This window comes from Gymnodraco acuticeps, unplaced genomic scaffold, assembly GCF_902827175.1.
Source record: "Gymnodraco acuticeps unplaced genomic scaffold, fGymAcu1.1, whole genome shotgun sequence".
Lineage (NCBI taxonomy): Eukaryota > Metazoa > Chordata > Actinopteri > Perciformes > Bathydraconidae > Gymnodraco > Gymnodraco acuticeps.
The window spans coordinates 1-14,854 of record NW_022992265.1 but is presented as its reverse complement, the minus strand read 5'-3'; positions in this window follow the sequence as shown (position 1 = coordinate 14,854).

The following is a 14,854-nucleotide window of genomic DNA, read 5'->3' as shown; positions in this document are numbered from 1 at the left end:
GGTCATTCGCGGGCCATGCCCCCCCAAATGAGTCACTGTGCCCCCCCAACGCAGGGTGGGCAAGCCTTGCCACTTTGCCGTTTTTTTTTTTGTAATCATAAGTGAAAACGTTTCCACTAAAGGTTTTTTGTGTGAAATACATCCGAAATAAAGAATACAAATATAAAACACAGCCTGAGGTGTGCTCACTGCTGCTCTCTGATTGGTGTGTTGCTTGACCAATGACCCCCGACCTTTGTTTTGTTATCATTACGTGGCTGTGTGTTTAGATGAAAGCCCGGTGGCGATCTGTCCATCTGTTATACTGATTAGTGATTATACAGTAAAGCCATAGAAAATAATATGATATACACTGACAGTACAGTACAAGTAGCCGACTTCTGGGTCTCTGTGTTTCATTCAAGCTCGGCTCTGTGTGTGTGTGGCACGAGCGCATTTTGTGAGTGCGCGAGCGGTAACGTGGAATGTTGTTGTTAGCATCTGGTTAGCTCGCTATGCTAACGGATATAAAGAGCTGTTTCTACACCAAGGTGGAGGAGAGTCCTCTCCTGTCAGACTGAGAGGATCGTATAACCTCAGCTCAGTGAGGTAAGGACTCTCTCAGTGTGTAGATAGTTAACTTTGGTGTAAGTTATCTCAGTGGATCTCAAACGGTTTGGTCACCATTTATGTAAACAAGTATTTGCGAGGAACACCTTTATATGATCATTATAGTTATTAAAAAATAAGAGAATAAATGAAAAACGTGTATGAAATACAGGACAGTAACACAAGAATACAGTTTAAAAGGGGAGTGATTAGTAAAGTATCCATAAAGAAAAAGTAAATCTGTTTACAGTTCTGTTTCAAATGGGTGTTGAGAGATGTAGGCTATCCATAGATCTCTTTATGTTGCTCTCAAAGTGCACCAGATTGATGCATTTAACTTCAATATTTTTTGTTATATGGAGCTTGCCCCCAGACCCTCCTAGAGAATGTTAGGTCCACGTCCACCCCCACCTAAAACATGTTCACATGGATAGGATACTAAATACATTTGCACACTTTTTACATGGTGGCCTATGTCCATATGTTTCTGTTTTGGTGGTCGTGCCACAACCGTGAATGTATGCACAAGTCATAGGTGCGCTATAAAATAGCACTACACCCCTGCAATCAAGTCAAATCAAGTTTTATTTATATAGCACATTTATAAACGATTTTGGTCGAGCCAAAGTGCTGTACATATAATAAAAATAGCCTACAGTAGAGACACTTTACAGCAGATACAACAGCACAGATTGTTCAGAATATCAGTATGAGAAAAACGACACCCCCGTCCTTAGACCCTCTGTCCTTAGACCCTCTGTCCTTAGACCCTCTGTCCTTAGACCCTCTGTCATCAGACCCTCTATCCTTAGACCCTCACATCGTACAAGGAAACACTTCCAGAGAAAACCCACAGTTTAAGGGGAACATGGGAGAAACCTCAGGGAGAGCAACAGAGGAGGGATCCCTCTCCCAGGACGGACAGACGTGCAATAGATGCCGTGTGTAAATCGAAGAGATAATTTTATAGCATATAGACCGAATGTTAGGAAATGCATGTGTCTGTAATAAGAAGATGAATCCACGAGGATGTCAGCTGCAATGTGTGTGAAAGACAATATACTTTACAGCATGTTTTTTTTTAAATTGAAGTTGCGTTGGTGTTTGTGTGTTGGTTGTTGACGGCAGTGTGTGCCCCCCCTTGGTAAATGATTTCCCCCCCATTCGATTTGTTCTAGAGCCGACCCTGGTTTGTGAGGCGTTTTGCTGAACAAAATAGTAATCGCCGCATTCAGCTGTAATAGACATGCCAACTTGATGCTCTGCTCACGGATGACTCGATGAGAATAACAAACTGTTAAGATGATGACCTTGTATGCGTGTATATATTTTTTTCTTTGAGGGGGTCTGCCCCCAAAAAACAATTGTAAGTCCTGAAAAAGTCAAATAAGACGGTGTGTAAAACTACACTGCCCAGCCAACAGAAAGTAACCACTTTGATTTAACTAGGCCAGTAGGTAAGGACCTTCCACTGGATAATAACTGCAGCGATGTTTTAGCTGAATACACGTTTTTTAACCCTAACTGATGCAGTTAGTCACTTCTTTAATGTTTGTTCTTTCTGATGTAAAGTCAAGGTTGTAACTGTATATCAATAATGATATAATTACTTGTTTTTCAAATTTGAAGGAGGGTGAGCAAGCATCTTGATGAACATTCATCATTAACTCCTCCAAAAAATAAATATAGTTTATTCAATAATAAATGAATATGTGAATCATAACAGTTCTTCACTATATCTGTAAAGCATCTTTGAGCACCTGTAAAAACACTAACAAATTAAATCTATTATTATTATTATTATTATTTATTAACAGTGATTGACAGCTGATAGGAATAATATGATTGTTAATAGTATCATATTCATTCAGACAAACATCGATGAGACAGTTAATTAATGTACTTATTGCAGCAGTCTGCATAGATTTGGTACCCCTGCTGGTCTAAGAGTGAGACAAACTCATTCAGTTATTGTTCAGTTAAAATTCATTAAATTACGTCTGCCACCTTATATGTAAGGCTTTACTGATGTGCCACAATAATATCACCTATGTGATTGAGTTAAAATATTAATATTGTGGCTTTCCAAGTTAACATTGATTGTAGGGGTGTAACGGTTCACAAACATTTCGGTTCGGTACGTACCTCGTTTTTAGGTCACGGTTCGGTTCCTTACGTTTTCGGTAAAGCAGAAAAAATTATCACAAAACATTAAAAACATTTTTTTTATTATTATTAAACTGTGACTAATGTATTCAAATAAATACAAAATATAGTAAAATAAACATTAAGGTGCAGCATTTCGATGAACTGAAATAATCTGTATTTGAACTGTAATAGTACCTAAGCAGCCAGCTTGACATTAGGACTTGCTTGTCATTGTATTTTCATGTTGTTTAAAGAAAGATTAACTTGTCCACATTGCTTGCTGAAATGGCAGATCTGCTGGCACTAACAATGTCTCCTGCTGTGGAGAACACCCTCTCTAGGGACAGAGGTAGCACAGCCAGGTAGCGCTTTGCTAACATGGCAACATAAGGATATTTGGCGTTTGTAATAGCTTTGGCTCGGTCTGAACTTTCTGCGAGTGGTGGAGGCTTACATGCTAGTAGGAGTTGGGTTTGCACTTCAGTCTTTTTTCTTTTGGTACCGGTGATATTCACATTCGGGTGATGCCTTTTCAAATGAGTGTGATGTATTGCCAGCCGCGTAACCAATGTTAGTTGAACAATACCGACAAACAGCTTTGGTTCGGTCCACCTGTCTTTGTCCGTCATCCTTGTACGTAACTGCGAAACCAAAATGTTCCCAAACCGGAGACTTCAATGATGCTGGAGGATTTTCAGCTCAACTTTATCTGCGTTCGCCATTTCGACAGTTCCTCAAATTACTGACTACATTTGAACGCATCCCTGTGACCAGCTCTCATAGTATGCCTCTCGTCCAATGAAATTACTTGGTCGCTCTATGATATATAAGCGCCGGGCAAAAAACAATCTTCAAATAAAAGAAAGTCACCGGAGGAGTTAAAGGAGAGTGACAGGGAGTATGAGAAGAAGAGGGAGAGAAAGTTTCAGCCAGCTTGATCGATGGAGTTGGCTGCAGTGACGCGTCCTAAAACCCTTTTATAATCTATCCATTAGATTTATGATTCGAAAATTATAAAAGTAGGGTAGACATGTGGAGATTATCCGGCTGAACAAAACGTGCGTTTATCAAACAGGTTTGTTTTCCACAGACCTTATTTCCAGCTATTTTCATACAGTCGGCGTCGCGTCACAGTTGGGGGTGGGGCATTTCGAGGGGGAAAACAATCCTTTCCCCCTTGCCCGGAGCACTGTAAGCGCGCAGATTTTAAATGTTAAACAAACATGTCATACATTGATTCATTGCAGCCCATTTACAGGGATATATACCTTAACATTTTTTATTTAATAGGATCGGATTCTTGTCCATATTGTAACGTTCCCAAGATGAGTCGGAGACAGGCTTGTAGTTATTAGGCTTTAATAACTAGTTTGAAGACAGATGATAACAGGTCAAGTACACTTCGTGGGTTCTACCGCACACTAACTTATTTCCTGAACCAACCACAAGATATAGCACTGTCTACGTCACAACTCCCCGCCCTCCCCCGTCCGCTCCACCAACCACCGGCCCGCAACTCAGCCACCATCACGGTGCAGCTCTATGATTGGCAGAGAGACGGGGGATGCCTATGTGACACCCTGAGTAGCCTATCAGGATCGCTACACTACCCCCCACTACAAAGTTCCTCGCCCACGAGGAACATATAAAACACAGTACAAAACACTCCCCCCACCCTCTCCAGCTCACTGCAGGGACTACCCCACTGGCTGTCCCCAACCAAGCCAGTAGCCTTTGAAAACACAGAAAACCCACCACAATCCCAGCCCTCTATAGTGTCTACCCCCCCACTACAAAATTCCTCGCCTACGAGGAACAACTAAACACAGCCCCACACTACACCTACACACTGAACTTTGACTAGGAAGAGCTGGGTGGACTACCATCCCTTCCAGTGAGACCAGGGCGCATTCTTGCCCTCTACAGGAACTGGGGGGTCTCACTATAACCTTACTACCACACAAAGTCTCTGAAACGACCCGGGGGTCGTGTCTGCCTTCTCGGCAGGGGGGCTGGGGTTGCCGGATCTGGCCCAGGCGCCGAAAGACTTGGGGGACTCTCAGTCCTTGATGGGGGACTGCTGCTCTGTCCGCCGGGGGGTCTGCGGAGGGATGTCGATGGGACGTCTGTGTGTCCCGAGGTTCCTTCGGTCTGTGGGGAAGCGACGCCTCTGTACGGAGCCAGCCTGTCTCTGTGGAGCACCACTTTTCTCCCCTTTGGTGGCAGCTGCACCCTGTAGACCACTTCCCCCACCCTCTCCAGTACTCGGCAAGGACCCACCCACTGACTGTCCAACTTTGGGCACCGGCCTTTTGTTCGTTGTGGGCTGTAGACCCAAACCAGTTCCTCGGCCCGGAAATGCTGCCCTCTGGTCCTGATGTCGTAGTTCCGCTTCTGTCTCACCGCAGCACTTTTCTGCTGCTCGCGGGCAAAGGTATGAGCGGACTCAAGCCTGTCCTGCAGCCTCCTTGCGTACTCAGGACCAGGAGGCGTGTCCAGTGAATCTGGTGGCCGACCAAACGCCAACACCGCAGGGGTTCGCAGCTCTCTCCCCAGCATGAGGAGGGCCGGCGAACAGGCTGATGACTCCTGGACTGCAGACCGACATGCCATGAGCACCAGGGGCAGATGCTCGTCCCAGTCGCGCTGATGCCGCGACGTGAGGATGGCCAGCTGCTGTCCCATGGTGCGATGAAATCTCTCTACTAGTCCGTCGCTCTGTGGTCGCAGGGGGGAGGTGCGTGTTTTGTGAATGCCCAGTTGAGAGCACATGGAGGCGAACACCCGGGACTCGAAATTCCTCCCCTGGTCACTGTGCAGGGTATCCGGTACTCCAAACCGGCTGAACATGCCGGACACCAAGGCATCCGCGACTGTCTCTGCTTCTTGGTCAGGGAGCGCATACGCCTCTGTCCACTTTGTGAAGTAGTCTATGGCCGTGAGAACGTAGCGGTTACCCCTGTTTGACAAGGGTAGCGGTCCCACCACATCAACCGCTACTCTCTCCATCGGGTCCCCGACGGGAGATTGTTGCAGCAGAGCATGGGAACGCCCCGGGGGGCCCTTCCGTGCCGTACACGGATCACAGCGTCGACAGAAGTCTTCGACATCCCTCCTGCACTGTCCCCAGTAGCAGCCCTGACGAAGGCGGTGGAGGGTCTTAGTGACTCCAAAGTGACCAGAGCCTGCCGTGCCATGCATGGCCTTGAGTACGACCTCTTGCAGGACCCTAGGAACCACCACTTGCCACCTGTTCTCCCCCGTTGCTGGCTCCTTCCACGCCCGCTGCAGTACGCCCTGACACAGACGTAGAGACTCAAACTGAGACCACAGCCCCTTTGTTGCTTTGGAGAGCGCTGCCACTTCCTCCCACGGTGGCCGCTGCTGCGACTCAACCCACTGCACTACAGGCTGAAGAACGGCGTCCAGCTCTTGCTGTTGCTTCCACTCTGACGCATCCACTGTCTGGAGCTCCCTGCAGATAGCCTCCTCCACTTGCTGCGCTGCCGCACAGACGATGTCCTCCTCCAGCAGCTCCTTTTCGCGAGTCTCTCTCTTCTCGCAGTAGTGGCATCCGCCGCCGGCACACGGCCGCCGGGAGAGGGCGTCTGCATTGGTGTGGCGCACCCCAGCCCGGTGCTCCACCCTGAAGTCGAACGATTGGAGCTCTTCTAGCCACCTGGCGACCTGCCCTTCTGGCTCTTTGAACGTCATGAGCCACTGTAATGCAGAGTGATCCGTCCTCACCGTGAACGCTTGCCCGCACAGGTAGTACTTAAAGTGCTTGATGGACAGCACCACTGCCAAAAGTTCTCTGCGGGTAATGCAGTATCGTCGCTCCGCTTTGTTGAACGCCCGGCTGAAGTATGCCACTACCCGCTCCCCCTCTGGTGTAGTCTGGGAGAGCACTCCGCCTACACCAACGCCGCTAGCGTCGGTGTCCAGGGTGAACGGCAGCCGGGGGTTGGCTGGGACGAGAACCGGGGCTTCGCTCAGGGCACGCCGAAGGCCGTCAAACGCTGCTTGACATTGTTCAGACCTCAGGAACTCCCTGTCCTTCTGCAGCAGCTGGAACAGGGGTGCGGCAATGCAGGCAAAACCCCGTACAAACTTCCTGTAGTACGAGGCCAGGCCCAGGAAACTCTTCAGCTGTTTCTGGTTGCGAGGATTTGGCCAGCCTGTGACCGCCTGCACTTTCTCGTGCAGGGTGCCGATGCCCTCCCCCCCCACTTTGTGGCCCAGGAAGGTGACCTCTCTCTGTAGGAAATGGCACTTATCTGGATGTAGCTTCAACCCAGCGGCTCTGATCCTCTCCAGCACCACTTTTAGCGATCCTAGGGCCGCCTCAAACGAGCTGCCATGCACCAGGATGTCGTCCAGGTAAACCAAACACTGTTGGCGGGGAATCCCAGACAGCACCCTGTCCATCAACCGCACGAAGGTGGCCGGGGCATTACACAGCCCAAAACTGAGGACCTTGAACTGCCATAGTCCTCGGCCGGTGCAGAAAGACGTTTTTGGTCTGGCCTCCGGGGCAAGAGGGACTTGGTAATACCCGCTGCGGCGACCCAAGGAAGAGAACCTCTGTTACTCTGTTACTAACTGTATATCTGTAGACTTGGTATGTCTTAAATGTCCGGTTAGGATGTATTAGAACGAAATCTAAAATGAAAATTGTAAATAAGCAATCTGTATGTAAAAAACCACCTGTATGTAAATTGTAAATAAGCCATCTGTATGTCAAATATGTCTTAAATGATATGATGAATTGGAAATGGGGGACCCTGATGTAAACAAGACGAAAGTCTTTCTCTGGTCTGCATCCCCTTAACAATTGTATGTTTTGAGCTGTACTGTACTGTACCCAATATACAAGCTGTTAATAAACTTTCCAATCAATCAATCTATCAATGCACTGTGAAAAAAAATGCAATTCACGGCCAAAGTGGCCTTTGTGCCCCTGTCAAAAGTTCCAGTGTAAACAACGCTAGTGAACTCATACTAGTGCGCGCAGTAGGATAGTCCCGTGCCTGTGGATCAGAGTGATTGCTCTGCTGTGATTGTTCCGTCAGACATGCCGTGTAAACAATGCTAGTAAAGTCATATTAGTGCGCGCAGTAGGATAGTCCCGTGTCTGTGGATCAGAGCGATTGCTCTGCTGTGATTGTTCCGTCAGAAATGCCTGAAGGGGCCCGACAGCCTCCTCCTCAGCCGCGGGAGCAAGACAAGCACAGGTAAGCAAGCGGACCAAGCTGTTTTGATATGATTTAACTGAAGTATGTGGTAGTATTTGAAAGGACTTAACATTTACGTGTTTATAGAAAGTACTATTGATAGGTAATTACCATTGTATTAGCCTATTTAAAGTCGACTCGTTACATTTTGTCATGAAAACTAGCGATAGCTAGCTAGTTTGGATAGCGCTAACGTCTTCCCTTCAAGGGGTGTCACCTTTGAATCTAGTATTTTTCTTGCTAAGCGGTTTTGATATAATACATGACTGACTTATGTGGTTTATGGCTGAACTTAACGTATACGTTTAAGAAACACTATTGCTATTCAGCCATTTGTAAAACGACTGGTGTTGACGTTAGTGCTACACTTTTCAGTCATGTTGATTGACCAGCGTAATTTAACCAAACGGCCTTTGTGCCCTGTGGCCTTTGTGCCCTTAAAAAAAATGTGAACGGGAAGGCCTTGCCCCTAAAATGACGAAATTCCAAGCCTGGTACCAGGTACTGATGAAGAGTGTCAAATACTGTCCATGACAGGCCTGTCATGACTTTACATTTAGTGTCATTTTCTCTCACAGTGTTTACCGACATTTTGAACGTCTCCAATTCTCTGATGGCTTCAGCTCGCTCCTTCATGGCCTCATCTCTTTCTCTTCTTAAATTATACAATTCTTCATAAAGTTGTTTTCTCTCTAACTCCTGAAGAGGTATGGGAGCTTCTGATGTTGGGGATTCTGGTGCCGGGGCTTCTGGTGCTGGGCCCTCTGATGTTGGGGATTCTGGTTGGGCAGACTGAACACCCTCACGCTTCCTCCTTCTCTCTAGCCTCTGAAGTACTGACCTGGGAGACTTTGTCTTTTTATGTGGGAACAGCGAGGGTGTGTAGTCTGGGTGGGCTATGTCCTCGTTTTTTAAGCCTAGGGCAAGACAGTTCACAAACAAAATGAGAAGGGGATAGAAGGGGGTGAAATACATTTTAACTGCAGAAAGCTCGGAAGCTACCACCAGTGTTGTTAGCATAGCTGTGTTTTTGTATACTCAAGCAAGGTAGCCTGCATAACGTAGTAGTTAGTTAACTTTTCTTAAAACTAGTAATTGAACATTCATGTTAACTACGAAACAATTTAACACTGTTATTGTGTGAATAACGTTGTCATACATATAATTAAGTGCTGACTACAGACGTACACATGTTTGGATTTTGGATCCCACAGGTGGCCAAATTCATCCTCCCGACGGATCGCTTGAAGCCACCGGGTTCTTCTCCTGGGCTCTGTGCTCCCGTTGGGTAACATTTTAGATTTGGATTTTTAAGCTTGTTAGTTGTACAAAAGAGCACACAGCAGCTCCTGGGTTGCGTTCCGATAATCCAAAAATCAGCTCCTAAATTCTAACCCTATCTCCTATTCCTTGACCTCTGAGTGAAACGTCACAGGGTTAAGGGATAGTGGATAGGAGAATTCAAAAGGACTTAGGAGAAGAGACCGCGGTACTTTAGAGAATCCGAATGCACTTTCACTATCCGACGTGTTTATGATGCGCCAGTGGACGTCATGAATGTGCATCTGCTGCTGTGGGGAAACTATGGAAACTACAGTTTTCTATACAGCGGACTACAACATGGATGTTTAATAAGAACGAGGGACTCATCTAGAGACTCTGCACAGTGCTCTGATGCTGTTGTTTTATGCTTTATGAACGTGGACAACAGAGAAACATATTCTTCATGACCAAAGTTGGAATTGAAATAAAAAAGGAAAGTGAAACTTGTGCTCGTCACCCTCTCCCTCCGGTCCACATTAATACAAATGATCCCAATACGTATGATTGTATGAACTATGAAAATATCTTAAAATCAATACAAATGTATTTATTATAAACGTTAGTCCTTAACATCTATCACTGTGTACATCACCATTCAAACATCTTTTAAAAGTTGAACAAACCCCACACAGCTCAGTAAAGACTGTGAGATGTTGACTTTATTTGATCATTTCAGTAAAAACTAACGTTCATATTTCTCTTTTTGATTATAATACTGATGAACGTTCAGAAAAAAGCACTTTGGCAACTTACCACATACGTTTTTAAATGCTTAATAAGAACCGTAACTTTCATGATATAATTTCTCCATCATAATCGGTTGTTTCCGTGAACGGCCGACTGTTGTGATGGCAAATGCTGCGGCTGCAATGCATTGTGGGGCAGCATTTTCTCCTCTCCTTTTGGTTAGGGAGGTCCAGTGGTTCCTAAGCTAAAGGAGGTTATAAAGGAAGTTTGAAACCTCCTTTCCTTTCATTTGGAGAATTGGAACGGCACTTAGCATGGATGCCAGTGACGTACTTCCAGGTCATTTCACTCCGTTAGGAAGGTTCCTAAGCTAAATGGACTATTGGAATGCAACCCTGGGCATTGTGGAAGCCGGTTTGTTTTCCCCCTCAGCGCGAACCGGATGTGACGTTTTGTGGGCGTTCCCTCGCTTGCCGACTGTATGCATTCCAATAGTCCATTTAGCTTAGGAACCTTCCTTACGGAGTGAAATGACCCGGAAGTACGTCACTGGCAGCCATGATAAGTGCCGTTCCAATTCTCCAAATGAAAGGAAAGGAGGTTTCAAACTTCCTTTATAACCTCCTTTAGCTTAGGACCTCCCCATAGCCATATAATATAAGAGTTACGACATCTCCGTTCACTCCAATGGACCACTTTTTTACGGTAATGGCGGATCGTGGAGCCTCTCAATCGTTCCCCGGAAGTTAGCGCCAAGGCTAGCAGAGCTGTAGAGTTGCAGCATAATAGACCGTTCGTGACGGACTTTTAAAGGTAAGAAGAAGTTTAAAGATTTATATTGTGGATATTATCAGTATATCTGATTCAAATTAACATGTGTATTAAAGGATGTCAGGGGATTATCCCTAAATTAGTAGATTTAGGGAACGTTTACCAGGGTTGCCAACTTTGGGTACCTGGCTGGAGTGAGATTTTGATATCATGGGTTTAATTACACATATGTGCACTAAATGACTGCTATTGTGTCAGCAGCGGGACCTTAGCATATAGGATATATATACAATATATACAAATACACAATATTGGACACAGACTATAAAGGGCACAAAGTTTCATTCACTCATGAAAGTCAAACACATGTTTGTTTCCACTGTTTTATTGTGTGCCTGTCGCAATAAGCAATTAATTGACTTATCGTACGATAAATAAAAATGAACTCGATAAATTGCCATTTACATGAGAATGTGACTAGCAGTTTGAAAGGATGTACTTGAATTATTATTATTATCATTATGTCAGCATTGGCGCCAGCAGGGGGGGCCATGGCCACCCTGATATATTTGTTGGCCCCCCCCCACCACACACACCGCCTCGCCAGTCACGTATGCGCAGTAGTTTATCTGATATTTAACAACAAATACACAGCCAGCGAGTCGCTTGATTTGAGCTTCTAACGCTCATACTGCAGCCCCTCCCTCTCCCTCTGCTACCATGGTAACACTCTGATACTCGGCGCACAACTCTGATACTCGCGCGTACCACTCTGAGATTCGCACAGAGAGCAGCAGGTTGCAGCAAAACGTTTCTTTCTACTGACTGGACTGGAGTTGCCAAAAATCCACCAGACTTCTAGAAGGTAAGTCGTATAAATTTGTTTCCTGTTAAGCCCCACAACACTTTAGGCTTTAGTGTGTTAGCTTTAGGTAGCAAAAAACGGAGATATGCTTACCCTAACTGTTATTCTGATCAAATATTGTGTTCAATGGCATTAAAACGAGAAAAACGCTGGAAGACCTGGAAAACAGGCTCGGGGCTCAGTAAAGGCTGGCTTGACTTCAGGTATAATTCGTCTGTAAACACACTTTGGCAGCTATCCTAGTTAGTGTTAGTTTAGCTTGCTAAGCTAACGTTAGCTGATGTTAGTATGCTGGGCTGGTGTAATGCGTAGGCTACTATTAATCACTGCTGTGTGTAATGTCAATTTGCAGAAAATGAAGAGAAAGTAAACAGACATCTCTTCTTATTTTAAGATGAAGATGAGTAAAGGAGATACAGAGCTGGCAGGGGAGCAGCAGCATACGGCTAGTGAGGAGATGGCCATACATGCTAGAAAGTACATGTGGAACTCTGTTTTGTAAAAGTGAAACTAAAACCTAAGTACAGTTTTATTAATGTGATTGTGACCTTAGTAATCATTTAATGCCCCGGCCACACGAGGACGAAAACGGTCGTTTGCGTTACTGTTTAGTGTCATATAGACCATTCGGCCACACGAGAATGACCGAAATACGGCACTAAACGACTGCGGAAACGATAACGGGTCCCAAGTTGGATAGAACGGCATACGCAACGCTCTGGGGGGTCCAACGGCTCCGTGTGTATGCCCTATACCAGGCATCCTCAAACTACGGACTCCGGTCCGGATCCGGACCGAACCACCACTGTCTCCGGACTCTGAGCAAATTATACTTTTCATATGTATTATCTCTCTGTATTATATGTGAGACATCGCCACAACGCATTCGCAACGAGTCAAAATTCTCCGCTATGTCCACTGCAAACAGCACTCTGCATGTCTGACTGTTCCACTGTGTTCCACCTGTGTGTGTCAACGCTTTGGTCCAATCACATTCAGCATCCAGTCAGCGTTTTTTCCCCCCCAAACAATCTGCGAATCAGAGGCACAGTAGGGCGGGTCTTCACGGACTGCGGGTGGGAAAAATGTGTGTGTCTCTTTCAACCTGTCTAAGTCAGAGCGAGAATTAAAACAAAAAAATTCAGAGCGAGAGTTAACAGCTCATCTAGTTCCATATGTACTGTAGCTAGTAGCCTAGTTTCACCTACTGGGGTGGCAACTGACACCCTGAAAATAGGCCTTGCCACCCCAGCTGCCACCCCAGTTGGCAGCTTTGTTTTGAAAGAAAAGTTGTGGCTCATCGGACATTTATGAGAGAAAGTCTCTAATGTCCGAGTGCAAGTGAATGCAGCACAAGATGTACGTCATGTAACCCCTCCCCCGGTCCTGGCGCGAGCGTGGACATATGATTGCCGGCGATTTCATTTTGAACTGGACGGCGCAAAACGAGAAGCATTCGGACCCAAGCGCTGAAGGAATGAGGTATTTGCGGTCTACAATGACATAGAAGAGACTGTCAGTTTGGCTGTACTCAGCATTGAATCAAAACGCACTACAGCTGTTGATCTTAATACGTTTGTGAGGCGTTTTGCTGAACAAAATGGTAATCGCCGCATTCAGCTGTAATAGACATGCCAACTTGATGCTCTGCTCACGAATGAGCATACACAACTATTAAGATGATGACCTTACGTGTGTAAATATATTTTTTTCTTTGAGGGGGTCTGCCCCCAAAAAACTGTTTTAAGTCCTGAGAAAGTCAAATCAGACGTTGTGTAAAACTACACTGCCCAGCCAAAAAAAGTAACCACTTTGATTTAACTAGGCCAGTAGGTAAGGACTTTCCACTGGATAATAACTGAAGTATAAAAGAATGCATGACTGAAGTGATGGAGACCATGTTGAAGGCAAACAAAAAGAGGAAATAACAGGTCAAATCAAGCAAATCTCCTCTCAGATTCCACAGCAACCAGAAGAACATAAATACTGGCTGGTGATTTGATTCATCAGCTTTATGATGGAATAAAAAATGCACAGTGCATTTCCTTAGCTGTGGGTGAGTCGACACCACTGACAATGCTCAGTTGCTGGTGTTTGTGAGTTTGTATGATGAGGCAAAGGGGGAGTTTGTTGAAGATGTGTTGGGCCTGACGAACCTCAGTGGACACACAAGGGGGCATACATTTATAAAGCAATAATGGGAATGCTGAATGAATGGGAATGCCTTTATTCATAACTGTGCAGCTCTTACACTGCGACTCTGAGGGGTCAAGCACAGACACAATAACAATGAAAACGGCTGCATACAGATTATTTTTGTTTTTGCAACCTCGTGTTAAGAATCTTGTTGCAATTGTTTAAAAGTTTGAATGATCGTAATAAACGGACCTTTGTCTTATTGAAACATTTATTTTGGACCTTTAAGATTTGTATTTGAGTACCCCTGCCCTATACGATCATTTTCTGATAATGATGAGGCAATAGCCCCGCCTATCCCCACCTCTGCTGCTCACCCCCGCGTCAAAGTAAACTGCACACTGAATTCAGATTATTTATCTTTCTCTCGATATGGACATAAACGCGAGTGAAGTCTAGAAGACCTTTGACCGGCACTTTTATAATTTTGTCGGAAGATTTAAACTTTAATACACGTTGACTGGCGAAAAACTCTGCCCGGTTCCCTCGGCCCCCACCGCGGAGAATAAACAGAAGGGAAACCATGACAACCATGCTTCTTCGCTGCTTTTGGGGAGGAAGTTACAGCGCCACTGTGATGCCCCTGCGGGTGCATCAGTAGATAGGGTGTGGCTGTTCTGTCTGTGCTGCATTGGCTCCAGTGATTGCACCGATTGCAGTAACTCAGGGCACCTGGGTCTGGTGCTCTGCAGCTATCTTAAAGCCTCTCTGCTCCTGTCTGCTCTCTCGCTCTGTTTTCCTGCAGGCACCCGGCTCTGATGAGTATAAATGTGTTGAATTGACCAGTGTTGTGCAAAATAAACACCTTTACCTACCCGTTGACATGTTGTGTCTCCTTTTTGTTGTGGCCTTTTGAGCCAGGTCGCAACAAATGGGGGCTCGTCCAACGGGTTATTTATTTAAAAAGTTTGTGTAGTGCTCATTGAGCAGCTGATTCATTGTTGTGGTCCAGCTGTGTGCTGGCTCTGCGCTGCTATTTGGGGGACACATCATGTCTTTTGGGTTTCAGGATGCTTTAGTGTGTGACATGGCATCAGGGTTT